A 15,765-nucleotide genomic window follows, 5' to 3' on the forward strand; every position below is an offset into this window, starting at 1 on the left:
GCCCTGTTGGAATCCCGCTACTTCCACCACCACGCCGTCGTGCTGCTGGATCTCCATCAACCTCTCCTCCCCCCTTGCTGGATCAAGAAGGAGGAGACGTCGCTGCTCCGTACGTGTGTTGAACGCGGAGGTGCCGTCCGTTCGGCGCTAGGATCATCGGTGATTTGGATCACGACGAGTACGACTCCATCAACCCCGTTCTCTTGAACGCTTCCGTGCGCGATCTACAAGGGTATGTAGATCCACTCCTCCCTCATTGCTAGATGACTCCATAGATTGATCTTGGTGATACGTAGAAAATTTTGAATTATTGCTACGTTCCCCAACAAAACGGTTCGTAATTACCGGGCCACGGCAGGACGCCACGTTATAAAAAGTTGTCAACGGATTAGATTTGTGGAATAATATACACTCTACGGTGGTATGTGGAATTTGTTTTGCAGAGGTGGACATGGTCCTTGTGTTCAAAATCTTCTATGGAGTATTCGGAGAAGGAACCCGCCTTGCAATGCCGAAGATAATCTGCGCGCCGGACTCATCGTCATTGAAGCCTGGTTCAGGGGCTACTGAGGGAGTCCTAGATTAGGGGGTCCTCGGACAGCCGGACTATATACTTTGGCCGGACTGTTGGACTATAAAGATTCAAGATTGAAGACTTCGTCCCGTGTCCGGGTGGGACTCCCCTTTGCGTGGAAGGCAAGCTTGGCAATTCGGATATGTAGATCTCCTCCCTTGTAACCGACTCTGTGTAACCCTAGCCCCCTCCGGTGTCTATATAAACCGGAGGGTTTAGTCCGTAGGACAACAACAATCATAATCATAGGCTACCTTCTAGGGTTTAGCCTCTACGATCTCGTGGTAGATCAACTCTTGTAATACTCATATCATCAAGATCAATCAAGCAGGAAGTAGGGTATTACCTCCATCGAGAGGGCCCGAACCTAGGTAAACATTGTGTCCCCCGCCTCCTGTTACCATCCGCCTTAGACGCATAGTTCGGGACCCCCTACCCGAGATCTGCCGGTTTTGACACCGATAGTCGCGGCAGCGCGGCTAGGGTTCCCCTGCTGCCACCGGGGGAGACGACGCGGGGGTCGCAGGAGGGTTTCAATTTGTTTCAGGATTGGTTACCAAGGGGTTACTTTCGGCTACCATAATAATCCTCACTGTCAGCGACTTTCAGTATAACCTTCCATGCATCCCCGCAAAGTACCTCGTCCTTGATCGGTCTATAGGATCATGGGTACCTACGAGGCCTTAGAGTGAGAAGGAGACAAGAGAAAAATATGTTGCGATAACACACTAGGGTTCAATTAAGCAAAGTCAATACCAACGATCGTATGAATAAGTGCATAGGGATGCAAGCCTATGCCTCAGCCCATGGCCTAAGGGGATTACTCACACATCGCACTCAGATCACATATGGAATACATTGTAGATAGCATTGATAGATGAATGATTGATTAAGGTCATAGAATGTCGATGTATGTGATGTGTTGATTACAAGTATGGAGAACTATGGGATAGAGGTGGCGGCAGCTAGGGTTTCTCTTGGGAATTGATCTTGGCTGCAGTGTTGACTCTAGTGATCTTGACGACTTTCTGTGGCTCTCTGTTAGAAATGGGGCCTTTGGCCTTTTATAAAGTGTGCTTGTGTTTATGCCAGGGAACTGTCAGAGGGCGGTACGAGCACGCCTTCTCATACCAGATGTCGTCTTCTCCTCTATTTCCTCCGTCGCGCCTCCTATTCATTTGGTTTGATCTCTACAATTCATATTTCCAAATATAGCTTTATTTCCTTCCCTCAGATTGTCCATTATTTCCGGAAACTAACTAAACATAGGTATTTGCACTTTTTTGCATTTATTAGTTATTAGTGATAAGATTGGAGGGATTTTCTTGGAATATCCGGGATTGTCCAGTTTAAACAATGGTGGAATGAGCGTAAAAATACACTCATCAGCAAGCCACCTGACTCCGAGCTTGAGTTCTCCATGGAACTACTCCCTGAAACTAACCTACAATTCAAGAAATATTTTTGCATGAATTCCCTTGGATTGAGAGAGCTCAAGAAGCGGTTAGATAAGTTGATAGCCAAAGGCTACACCCGCCCAAGCTCATCCCCATGGGGATCACTCGTCTTGTTTGTGAAAAAGAATGATGGTACCATGAGGTTATAAGTGGATTACCAGGCAGTCAACAAGTTCACCCTCAAAAACAAATATCCTAAAATATCCTTGTTGCCCGAAGATGTGATATCTAGACCAATCACAAGAGCCTGGAATATATTTTCACCCGAACTGACATCAATGTACAACAGAGGAGGTGGATTGAGATAATCAAGGACTATAACTTAGGAATTCATTATAGCCTGAGTATAGCCAATGTGGTAGCTGACGCCTTGAGTAGAAAGCCAGCAATTCTAAATCTACTCCTTCGCTCGCTTCTGTCGCGAGGCGAGACAAGAGACGATAGGGTTTCCATGCCTCCTATCGGTGCCACCGCCGATCTAACCTCGTCTTTTGTGGTCTTATGACCATGGATGTGTGGTTGATCTCAGTCCCTACCGGCGGAAGGGCTCCGTTTTCAGGTGTTTTCCAGGTTTGGTTAGGGTTTGTGTCCTACTCAGGAAGGTGAATCGGTGGCGCCTCCCTGAAGATGGGATAATGTTCTCCCGGCCTAACCCCTGTTTCGGTGGTCTATCTAGCATCGTCGAAGGGTGTGTGGAGGTGTGTCTCCAGCGGATCTCACGGGATTCGTTCGGTGTTTGTCTTTGCTCTTTGGTGGATCCAATTGGATTCGATCTTTGTCTGTCTATGCTCGTGCGTCCACATGTTGGATTCTTTCGATCTACGAGCTTCTCATCGTCGATGACGGTTGCTGTTATGGTATGATGGTCCTGTAGGGTCTTAGCACGACGACTTCCTGATTGTCTATTACAATAAGGTTTGCTCGACTCCGGTGAGGAGGGGCGATGATGATGGCGCGCTTTCGGCCCCCTCCAGTATTTATAGTCGTCATTAGGTGGTCTGTGGACCTGGACGTGAATAGATTGAAAGTTTTTCTCAAAAATTAATAATTCTAAATCTACTTTTGATCCAAAACAAACCCACCTTGCTCGGTGAGTTAGACCACCTCAACATGACCCTGGACACACCCGGTTATTTGGGTACCTTAAGGTGGAACCCACCCTAATAAGTCAAACCAAGGTTGCACAAGTGAACGACGTGAGTTTAGAGGGGACAAAGAAGAAGGTTTGGGATGCGAATCAACCTGTGGTTGAATGGTTAGGTGGACAGTGGTATCCCCAACCCACCAGGGTTCAAATCCTGGTGCTCGCATTATTCCTGGATTTATTTCAGAATTTCCGGCGATATACTTTCAGTGGGAGGAAACGTTCCCGTCGACGACGAGGTGCCTGCGGTGACTTCGTAAATCTCAAGATGATATGCCGGCTCAGTCTCTCGGAGGTGCTCATAGGGGTGAGTGTATGCGCGTGTATATGAGCGCTTGTGTCTGTACTGATGCTAAAAAAAGAAGGTTTGGGATGGAACAGTCAAATACTCCTGCCCATGACGAAGAAAAGCCCCGTGGCACAGCAACCGATTATGCATACCTGACCACTCCAAGCTGAAACAAAAAGTACTGAATGAGGCTCGTAAATCCTACTACTCCATCCACCCAGGATGGTCAAAAATGTACCGCGATGTCAACTCCGATTTTTGATGGCATGGGATGATGTGAGAGATCGCCGAATCTGTAAAATGTTGCAACATATGTCAGCAAGTCAATCAAGGTAACCTATGGAAAGATTGAAGGGTTACTTCAGACCCTGAAAGTACCAGGCCTGTAGCTACGCCGTCGCTGCGAGCTTAACCCCGTGAGACTCCCCATGCCCTCCCGCTCTCTCTCTCCTCCCAGTCCTGCGCCCAGGCCGCCGCCGTCGTCGATGTCGTGAGATCCGCCGTGGACACGCGTCTGGATAGCACGTCACAGTCGCTTTCCCACAGTGCACCGTCAGTAGCCTGGCTTACCTAATTAGAAGCTACTCCCGGGGGCAGCTCCGACGCCTTGAATGCACCACCTGCTCTGTCGGTTATCCACGGCCATGGCGTCGGGCATGAAGGAGGCACCTCCAGCAGCCACCAAACTCACTCGACCCTCTCCTGGAATTCAATCAAAGCTCCACACATGAGATGATGAGAGAGTATCGAGGTTTCAGTATCACTGCAACAAGCCAGGGGAGCTCAGCTACGCCGTGACGATCTCCTCCAATAGGCGCTGCTCCACTGCTTCCCTCTTTGATTCAGTCCCGCTATTGCTTTATGTATCAGGCCGTCAGACCAAACCCTTTACCGCCGACGCCAGTGACGAAGCCGCCGAGCCTCTCGTTGAGCTCCAGTGCAGTGCGACCCAATGTTCAGCAGCTCTCGTCACTCCCGACTCCATTTTATTTGCACGTCCCTGACCTCGCCCTCGTCCTCCACCACCGGCAAAAGCCCCGCCGATGAGCTCCCGCCGCCGTTCTATTTTTAGATGGGCATAACCGTTCGTTTAAAGACTCAGAGATGACTATCCCTGCGTCTCATCATTGGGTCTATCCAACCTCATATCCATCTAAGCTTGGATCCGTTTACCCTTATCCGACCTCGATCCGATCAAGTCCATGCTATCGGGTAAGCATTCAATGCTTCATGGCTAGTGAGATCAAACCATCTCCGGTATTGCATACTAGTCTAGTTAGATGTGAGTCCACACATCCCTATCCGACTAGGGACCATTTAGAATGTATCATACAATGCAATATCTCACAGACAAGTCATGTATTTGTTGACATGCATCATTGATATCGCTCAAGGACTATATTGATTCATAAACATATAGGAAATATCATTATACATGATTGCCTCTAGGGCATACCTCCAACAGTGAGATCCTTCGGTGGCGCCATCTCCGAGATGATGGAGTGTGACATTTGCACTGCGGTGGCGAGTGCGGCGGCGTGAGTTGGCGGTGGAGGTTCCCGGTGATGGTGCTCAATGTGGCGGTGGTTGGCTGGCGCATGGATACGGACTCTGGCGGTACCCTCGATGTGGCCATCGCCGTCCGGTAGGTTGCGGCACCGATTGTCCATTCGAGTTGCGGATTGCGATGGCCACAACGGGTCTTCATGAGGTCTCATCTCCCCACATATTGTGGCTGATGATGGTGCTCGTACTAGCAAAGTTGCGGGAAGCAGCTAGAAGGCTCTTTTGTGTGTTTCGGCGGCTCCCATTTTGGCCAGTTTGTCTTCAGCGGTTAGAGGCAACCTATGGACGGCGGTTTGACGCAAAGGGTATGGTTGTGCAGCGGCGGCGATAAAATTTTCGCACATGTACTTATTGGGATCACAGAAAGTGGTGGCGACAACGCATGATTGACTTTGATTTGGTGGTTCTTCTTGAGTGCTTGGTCTTGTGCTCCGGAGTGAAAACCCTAGGTATGGCCCGAGCTGGTTATACCTAGGTAATGGTGATGTTTTTGCATCATTACCTTGTTGGGGCATTGCTCGGGTATGCTCATGCTTTGTTCTTTTGGGTGAAAACCTAGAATCTGGCCTTTGATGGTTGAATACGGTGATGGCGGCGTTTAAGCGTCGTTCTCTTCATGAAGGCGTTGTTGTTGAAGAACCTTTCTCTTTGTCCTTGTGGTATCAAGAGATGGTTGGTACCGATATAGTTATAGTTGTAGTTTGTCAATCGCTATTTTGACTGTGTCGGTTTTTTTTTCTTGCTTGGGCATAGTTTTGGTCTTGCATGATTCTACTCTTTCCTGGGTGTTTATTTGTGTGTGTGTGTGTGTGTGTGTTAGTGTTGGATATTTGCAGCCTTGTTATGCAAATACTAGGTGTATGATTTGTGTTTGTATCCCTTTTGATGCTTCACTTTGAGTTAATAAAATCTACTCTTTGTCGAGACAAGGCGCTGTCAGGGAGATTTTCTTTTCCCCAAGAAACCAGTTTGGGCTCTTCCTATCAGCCATAAAAGAGAAGTGTGTGCACAAAATCAGCACTAACGAGAGTCAAACGAGACAATAAAAAAACAGAAACGGTGGAAAAAAAGCACAGCAAAAAAAACTTATCTGGAAAAGTCAACTTCACTACGAAATGACGTAGGAAAAAGAAAGACAAAATGCAGAGACGGTGGAAAATAAGCATGGACAGTTCAAAAGGAAAAGGAAAATAAGCATGGGCCAAAGTTTCATGTACCGATAGTCAACTTAGCACTAGAAAGATATACTTCCATCACGAGTCATGCATAACACCAACACTTTTCAATGTTCAAAAAAAAACAACACTTTTCGGCAACATATCTTGCCGAATTAATAAGTCTTTCGCCATTCTCGTCGCAAAAAAACCGAACTGCACTATCACAACGCTATCTCCTGTGATCAACCCATGATATCCATATCTCCTGCATGAAAAGGACCGCCGGAAAATAGTCAGCTTCACGCGTGTTCCTACGTAAGGTTCTATTACACGTGTGTGGAGACGGATCGACGACGTTGATCTCCATGTACGTCTAGTCGTTAACTTCTCATGCAAACACATATCAAGATTTACATGCATCATGCATTATTAGCATAAAAAAGGCTCACACTATGCGCAGTGTTTGTGTTGTGTGTCTTCTGCCACGGGTGAACTTTTATAATAGATCTGATTTTTTCACAAAATAAATAAATAATCCCCTGGCCAAGCAAACCCAAATAATCGTAACAGGACAAAGTCACGCTATCTTTTGTAATTCATCCCATATGTCTATCTTAGATATATCTCCTGCATGAAAAACTGAAATTCAGCGTGGCACTCCCAAAAACTGTCAACTTGTCTATGATATCATGCACTCCCTCTTTTCGGACAGAGATGACGTTCTGGTATGGTATGGTCTCTAGTGTGTAACTTTGACCAATATTTTCCATATGAATATGCGAGTAAAAAGATATAAAACTGTTATACTGAGAGAGAGAAAAAAAAGCATGGCAAATCTTGTTAGTTCCACTTGACCAGACTAAATAAATTTTATATGATACAAGTCAAGCGCTCCTTTGATTCAACGGATTCCCATAGGAATTTTGGAGAATTAGAATCCTTAGGACTTTTTCCTACTTTGGTGGTTTGATTCATAGGATTAAATCCTATAGAACTTTCTCATAAGGATTCCCTACTACATTACATAGAAATTTTAGTATCCACTCAAACCTCTTTGAAAGAATCCTTTGTTTTTCCTGTGATGCAAGCAAACAAAGCATAATCATGTAACTTAAGGTGATGGTGACATACCAATCCTATGTTTACTATTCCCGCTTTTTTAGAATCATGCTAATCAAATGGGGCCTAAAGTTTCAGAAGTTATTTTCCTCGGGAAGATTCAGAAAGTTTGATTGCACACGTTGTAAGGTGCCATCTTATGAGGGAGGTTCTACCTACCATGTTTGTAGAATGATATGTACAGCCTATTTTTTGCAACTCCATCATATGCAGAGCATAGCCTACATGATATGTGCACAGATGTTTCTGTGTGAAGTATCATCAGTTTGCGACTCCATGTTTGCGCTCACAGTTTGACAATATCAATGGTGTGACCCATCATATGTAGAGCCTACTGACATGTTCAAGATTTTCTTCCACCAAACAGTCCGCCATTTGCGCTCGCAGTTTCACCATATAAATGGTGTGGTCCAACCCGCTTATCCCGGATTCATAGAGTTGTGTGCATTAACCGATGCCGAGGCTGGGGCGCAGAAGCCGGTGGCGTTTCCTCCTTTTCGAAAATAATATCCGGGATTCATGATAACGCTTGAGCTAGTCAACTTTCTTCTTATCATTAAAACTTTCCACTTCTCTCTCGTATGTCCCATGCTCTTGTGCTCAATTTAGCACTATCATGTAATGTTGAAGAACCTTGTGACGAACACTATCACACAGTGTTGTACAAAAATATAAAGGAATTCATAATTGAAAAGAATTGATCATGCATGGTCAAGCGTGGCAGTCGAGTAAAATGGATCATAATTGCAGTGTCGTCTCGAAGGAAAGTTTGTAACGAATTGACGTTTTTGACATGTAAATGAAATTTGGTTCGAATTTAATCTGAGATTTTAGGCCACTGATAACTCGATACAATTTTAACACGACATAGTGTCATGATAAAAAAAAATCTTATCTACCTCGTCTATATCCCGCATTTGAACGATAAAATTCAGTACAATCGTTTTTTCATGCCAAAAAACATTTGCAGTTCCCCCAAGTGTATCTTATGATCTACATACCATTGTTATGCACATGAATGTGAAGAACATATATGCCGCCCCAATTTCTGGAATTAACAGTTCTCCATCAAGTCACCTTGACGATGAGCAAGTGGAGCACGACTGTTGGGTTCAATTATCCAATTATAGAAATAACATTCTCAACCCCATAGAAATAACCAAAAAAATGTTACTTTTCAATTATCTCACATATATAACACACATTTAAACAATAATGTCCAAAACAATCAATCTTACAATTCCCTCGTGTGTATTTTATGTTTTTTCTTATCACTGTAATATAGGGATGTGAAATGGCTTGGGGGAGGGGGGGGGGGCTTCCACGCGGCGGTGTACGTAGAAGAATATTTATGCTGGCCCCAAAGGAGTCAAGTTCCCATAGAAATAATGAAATGGAACCACTTTTGGAATTATCGACCTCTTATGTACCGCATCTAAACGATGACATCGAAGACACCGTCAACTTTTTTTTAAAAAAATGAATCTAGCACTCCCCTCATGTCCATCTATCATTTTGCTTATCATCATGGCGCATATCGTTTATTTCTTTAAATCCGTATATGTTTTAAATAGGAGTATTTGCCATCTTGGAATATCTTCGATGAAAGATGGTTTTTTTTTTTTTGCACAAGTTCTTTGACAATGATTTTGAATTTGATATCAGATTTTGGGTCGCAGGTATCTCCACCGAATTTTGGGTAGGAAATGATTCAAACCGCGGGCGGGCGGCCGGCGAGGCGATGAGGTATGGGTGTAGCTCTACCGGCCCGCGCGGTCAACACCGCGCTTGCCTGCAGCGAGACATGCATGTCAGGGGGCCGGCGACGTGGCCAGCACCAGCGGCAGTACTGATCTCATCTTCGTCTGACCGCCCGACCCGATCGCCATCAGGAGACGACGACCCCAGGGCCGGAGCTCCGGTGGGCCCCACCCCACCACCACCCTCGCGCTCGCGTGGGCCCCGCGCCCCCCCTCACCCCCCCAATCTACGCGCTTGTCTTAACCCCCCCTCCCTACCCTCCCCTCCGAGCACCGCACCAAACGCAAAACCCGGCCTTTGAGCTTTGACCACCTCCACCACTCCACCGTCCGTCGTCCGTCGTCGTCACCGCGTTCGTCTTGCTTGCAAGCGTAGCCGGCAGGGATTTGGATCGATGGATCCGGTGGCCGCGGCGGCGCACGGCGGGGGCCACCACTTCGGGCCGCCGGTGGGGACGTTCCACCCGTTCCACGGCCACTTCCCGGGCCAGCAGCAGCACCCGGCGTTCCAGCATTTCCAGGACCACCACCAGCAGCTGCTCGGCGGGATGCTGGCCAAGCAGGAGCTCGTGGACGAGAGCAACACCACCATCAACAGCGGCGGCAGCAACAACGGCAACAGCGGCGGCGAGGGCGAGCAGCACATGGGCGGCGGCGGCGGCGGAGGAGGAGGATCCGCGCAGCAGCAGCAGCAGCACGCGGGCGGCGGAGGAGGCGAGGAGGGGCAGCAGCAGCAGCAGCAGGCGCTGGCGGTGATGCGGCGGCCCAGGGGCCGGCCCGCGGGGTCCAAGAACAAGCCCAAGCCGCCCGTCATCATCACGCGGGACAGCGCCAGCGCGCTGCGGGCGCACGTCCTCGAGGTCGCCGCCGGATGCGACGTCGTCGACTGCGTCGCCGCCTTCGCGCGCCGCCGCCAGGTCGGGGTCTGCGTGCTCAGCGGCACGGGCGCCGTCGCCAACGTCTCCGTCCGCCAGCCCGGCGGCGCCGTCGCCACGCTCGCCGGCTGCTTCGACATCCTCTCGCTCTCCGGCTCCTTCCTGCCCCCGCCAGCGCCTCCTTCCGCCACGGGGCTCACCGTGTACGTCTCCGGCGGCCAGGGCCAGGTCGTGGGCGGCTCGGTCGCCGGCGCGCTCGTGGCCTCCGGCCCGGTGGTCATCATGGCCGCCTCCTTTGGCAACGCCTCCTACGAGCGCCTCCCCCTCGACGACGAAGAGCCATCCGCAGCGCAGGGCCTCGCGCAGGCGCACTCCTCCCCACCGCCGCTGCCATTGCCGACACACCAGCTCCAGCAGCAGCACCAGCCGTCCTCGTCCCTGGCGCAGGCGCCCGACCACCACCTCCCCCACAACCTGATGAACGGCCTCCAGCAGCTCCCCGGCGACCCCTACGGCTGGACCACCCCGGGCGGCAGCGGCGGCCGCGTCTCGCCCTACTGATCATCAACCGATCCACCGACGCACATGGAGGGACGGAACCGAAGCTAAGAGTTCATCCATTATCAACTCCTATCTCCTCTGCTAATTATGCTCCTCATCAATCAATCAATCGATCTCGATCCTGTTGTTACTCTTTGTTACAGACTGCTTGCAAGTAGCTAGCAAGGGCATCCATGGACCATGGTGAAACAAACTAGTGTTTCCTAAGTAGTGTGTCAATGTTAATTCTATGTTTTTACCTTCCACCCCTTTTACCCAATCAAGCAAGCAATGCATGCACCATGTAGGATCAACGGAGAGGAAGGGCTTAGTGGTAATTACAATCAAGTAGTAGAAGCTTTGTTGGTTCGTTCATATCTTAATCCATCTGTCTCTATCTTTGTCCTGATGCTACATGCATGACTAGCTAGCTTTGAACAAACCTGCGTATTTTATGGAGGATGATGGGTGACTCCCTTGTTGTTTCTCTTGGGCCAGTTCGATCATATTTTCTATATGTTTCTGCATTCATACATACAAATCGATGACTTGGTTAGAGAGAGAAACGGACACACAGATGGTATCAGCCGCACGAACAACTTCACCAATTCTCCTAGTATGTTGTTTTCCCATTTTGGTTGCTTGTTTGCTGGCTGGAACAGCGCTGCACAACCTAGCAGCAAGCCCAACCACTGCACCAGCACACCACACACACACAACCTTGCTATATTTTATGTCTCGGACCGGACATATATGCTCACAGATGTCTCCTTGTGCTTGATTCTCTTTGAGACACCCACATACGCCTGGCTACAGGTGATGAGAGATCTATACGGTCTCAGAATAACTCAAAAATGGTGCTCGAATCAGTGGTCCAAATTCTAAACGCTTTTTCTCCATAATGTTTTGGACATTGGTGTGACTCGACATTCACAAAAGGATTGATGTTGTTATCTAAAAATGTGTAGACATTAGCTATATGCTTGAAACATACATGCACAATGGTATCTTGAATGATATTTTCATCAATCATATACATTTAATATATTTTTTTTGCGATGGATATACATTTAATATATGATTTTGTTAGATTTTAAGTATAATGAAGTTAATATACATCTTATGTCAAAGTGTGTTCCCGGTGTCGTGCCGAGGATTCCGGTTCATTCCAGGAAACGTTTCTCGCTAAATATGGGTTTCAACAAATCAATGACATTCAAACAAAGAGAAATTTCAGGAAACCAGTAACCGGCCCCTAAAATACATGCACATATACCGTCACCGGTCCAACCAAGCCTGCTCTGGTATATTTTTGGAAGTTGTTGATCAACCTGGTGATGCGAATGTCGTCCAAAATGACACCTTATAAAGAAGTAGAGAAAGTAAGCGATTGGAACGAGTGCAGAAAATGTTCATATATAGTTTCTCAAATAATGAGAGGGGTTGTGAAAAGTCAGATAACAAGCTAGGCACATCGTTGTGAGGTACTTACTAAAGCAATGTGTTTGCACAATTACATGGCTAATGTATTGTTTTTGCCTCACAAAATGCCTGAATTATTGCTTGAATATTGATATGGATAATACATCACACCATCACATTTAGGTAGGAATACCAATGATCCTTTGGACATGAAGCCATTTGCATGTGGCTTACACATAATTCAAATTCCTTCTTTCTATTTTGCCTATTTTTCACACAATATGCCCCGCATATATAAAAAGGTCTATTCCATCCAAAACAACTAAAAATATCATATATTTATGTTATGGGGTCAAGTGAATGCAAATTTTAGTCAAGAAATTTTATGATTTAAAACCTGTGCTAAACTAAATTGTATCCCTTTCACAAATATCGGATAAATAAATCACTTTACTAAGTCCTTTTTTTGAAAAATTGCAAATTGTAAAACAAAAAATGAGCCAGAGTCTATGAGGAAAGTTGTACCGAACCAGTAGTTTCAACGGAAAAGATTAACCTCTTTCATGATACGTAATAGCATGTGTTAACATTATTGCACATACAGTTTCGCCAAATTAAGACATCACTATAAATGGCTAGCTCTCTATGGCTCTTGATTGTAGAAATTTCAAAACATAGGAATATGAAAAACAAGGTACTGAGATGTCACATAGTAGTACTATGGATTCCAACAGGATTCTAAAACACATGAACTAAACATTATATGCATATGAAATAAACATGTGTACTTTAGGGGGTTGGCGAGATACAAGAGTGAAATGCATTGGAATTTTCAAAGAAGAAATAAAATAAGGTTTGAACTCATGTTGAGATCCGAGAGCATAGGAATGGATTCCATATAAATTTGCTAACCCATGTCAATGATCCAAAGGGAAAAAATTACTTAGGATTGAAATACTCCAAAATTCCTATGAAAGTCCTACAATCCAAAGAAGCCTGAAATTTTTTATTGGAGTAAGATTGAGTGAGATGTAAAGAAAAATTGTAACACAAACAAACTCACATCTGTGTCAACCATGTCCACCCCAAGAGGCCCCTCCTCCACAGCAGAGACACACCTCTCGGCCTTGGAAGATATGTCATCAAGATGGTGAATGTAACATTGTTTCATGTCTCGGGCGAAAATCAACTGTTGAACGTTGATTAACTGGACTCAAGTGATCAACAACGATGCAATTCCAAGTCATTACCTTGTTGAAGACAATGTCTTGGTGCCGCTATATTGCTCGGGCCCGAAATCTAGGCTGAAAATTATTGTTCGTTCTGCCCTCTTGTGAATCCACCGATGCATATTTTGTAGATATGGCTTCCATTACAGCAAGGCAGGCTTGATCATGCAAGAACATAATTGCTACTCCCTCCATCCGGGTTGGTAAGACGGCCATAGTTTTTTAGTTCTTGGATTTGACTAATGAAATGTGTGTAATACGCCCCCAAAATTATATGTTCAGAAAGTTCATTGACAATGGATCAAATGATACTCCCTCCGGTCCTTTTTAGTTCGCATATAAGATTTGACTGAAGTCAAGCCTCATAAAGTTTGACCAACTTTATAGAAAAAAATATCAACATTCACAATCTGAAATCAATATCAATAGATGTGTCATGACTTGAAGTTTCATATTATATAACTTTAGCATGACAGATGTTGATATTTTTTCATATAAATACGGTTAAATTTTGTGAAGTTTGACTTTAGAGAATTCTAATATGCAGAGTAAAAAGGACAGGAGGGAGTATAATTTTGTATGGCATATAAAACATGTTTCTCATATCGAATTGATAACCTAAAACCCATGCCCTTGTCACAAAAACCGGATAGAGATAGTACTAGTAGTAGGTATATATTACAGTGCATGAGGTGAAGGTATGATTGGTGGCCAGAAAGGTCTGACCGGAGCAACGAACTAAATTTTTTGACGCGTGAGTAACTAACTAATTACTAGGATGATGTCGATGAATGGGGTGGATATAATAGTGTGCGCACTGCAGTGGCGCATGCGTGGCTCCAATGCGTACTTGTCTCCGAGCATTTCCTTCTCCTGCGCTGCGCGCATCGGAAGCAGAATGCACTGTGACATGCATGCACGGTCCCTGCTGCCCGCGACCAGGCCACAGTGCCACCCCTGCCTTCACCTTCATGCCTCGGCAGCATGCAAACATGCAATCGCATGCATGCATGCAAAGTTTGTTAACCGGATCAGCGCTGCATGTTAGCAGTAAAAACAACAGCGAGAGAGAGAGAGAGAGAGAGAGGGAGGGAGGGACGGGAAAGGCAGCACCAGCAGCGAATGATTCTGCGTGCAGGAAGCGATGCTGCTGCCGGGGTTTGGGTCTCAACTTTTACCGCATGGTCGAGCACCAGAGGTGGCGCCGAGTTCGAGGCTGATGCAAGGAACAGTGGCAGCGTGCAGCCTGCAGCCGCAGCTCGGTGCAGAAGACGGGGTGTGATGAGGTGAGTAGAAGGAAAGAAGGGGTATGAAGATAGATGGGTGGTGAGGGCGATGATGCAGTGGTAATTTAACAGGCATGGAGCCATGGACGGATGGACATGGATGCAATGGCGACGCAGAGGTGGTGGTAACTGAGGGCATGGGCCGCCTGAAGAATCCAGCGGTGGCTCGTAGCGATGTGACGTGTGTGGGCGTGATGTGTATGTGTAGTGATGCGAGGTGGTGGTGGTGGTCAGGGGGCACACGTGCAGGTGGCGCCTTTTCGAGGCAGCAACAGTTGGGAGGTATGGCGTTCAACAGCTAGTGATGGGACACCCCCAGGCCCTAGCCTAAACCTAGCCTAGCCTAGTGAGAGAGACTCTCTTCCGAGCGTGCGTGGAGCAGCAGCAGCTTGTGTTCATGCATGCACGACGCCGGAGAAGGCGCCGCTCCTACTCTTCTTCAGCCCTACCCTGTAAACATACGATCGAGAGAGAGGGGGCATTGCATTAAATCCGTCCATCCATCCCCATGGAAGATGTGAGTGTGATGAGATCGGGGGATGAAGCATATGCTTGCACCTTCCAGCATTTTCTCAATCAGTGCGGTGTGCATGCTAGCTGCTGCCGGCTTGTTGCGGATAAAACAGACTAGTTTAGCTAGGTCTAGGTGAAAGTGAAACTAGGAGCCTCTACATCCGGACTTGCATATAAATCCTCGGACGGCCCCTCATTTTGCCTACCAGACGGCCACACACTTTAAATGTCGATTCTCAAATCCCTGTAATACATGCATGTGCATCATCGACCACAAATCTATCACAATTCAACAGTTCAACGATGCGACAAAACAAAATAAACTGCTGTTTGGTTCGAGGCCTAACTATGCCACACTTTGCCATACAATGTTGTCACACTTGTCTAAGGTATGGGGCTGTTTCGCTTGTGACTAACTTTGTCAAAGGTTGCCGCACTTAAAGTTAGGCAAGTTTGACTAATTTAGGTGAGTGTTTGATTCAAGCCACATCTTAGATAAGTCATACTTGAGCCTCACATGACATACACACAAAAAATATGACAAGATTCCCTTAGACTTGCCAACTTGTGGCCAGTGGCGGAGGCAGCAATCATAAATTTATGATCTTGGGGGGGGGGGGGGGGGGGGGGAGGGGGAGGGATTAAGAAAACATAACAAAATAATTACTGTCCACGCCCAAAATACAAAGAAGTGACTAATATTGGGGAGCCCCCCCCCCCCCCCCCCCCCCCCCCCCCCCCCGCGCCTCCGCCACTGCTTGTGACTCTTATTTTGATGAACTAAGCTTAGCCAAGGTTGGCAAAAATATATGACAAAGTGTGGCAATGCTAGGC

General features: G+C 46.8%; 1 pseudogene; it reads left to right on the forward strand.

Moving 5' to 3' along the window:
• The first annotated feature begins 9,338 nt into the window (after positions 1-9,338).
• LOC125521022 (AT-hook motif nuclear-localized protein 18 pseudogene) lies at positions 9,339-10,968 on the forward strand (annotated as a pseudogene).
• The last annotated feature ends 4,797 nt before the right edge of the window (positions 10,969-15,765 follow it).

Source organism: Triticum urartu, chromosome 7A, assembly GCF_056163025.1.
Source record: "Triticum urartu cultivar PI428250 chromosome 7A, HENAU_Tu73, whole genome shotgun sequence".
Classification (NCBI taxonomy): Eukaryota; Viridiplantae; Streptophyta; class Magnoliopsida; order Poales; family Poaceae; genus Triticum; species Triticum urartu.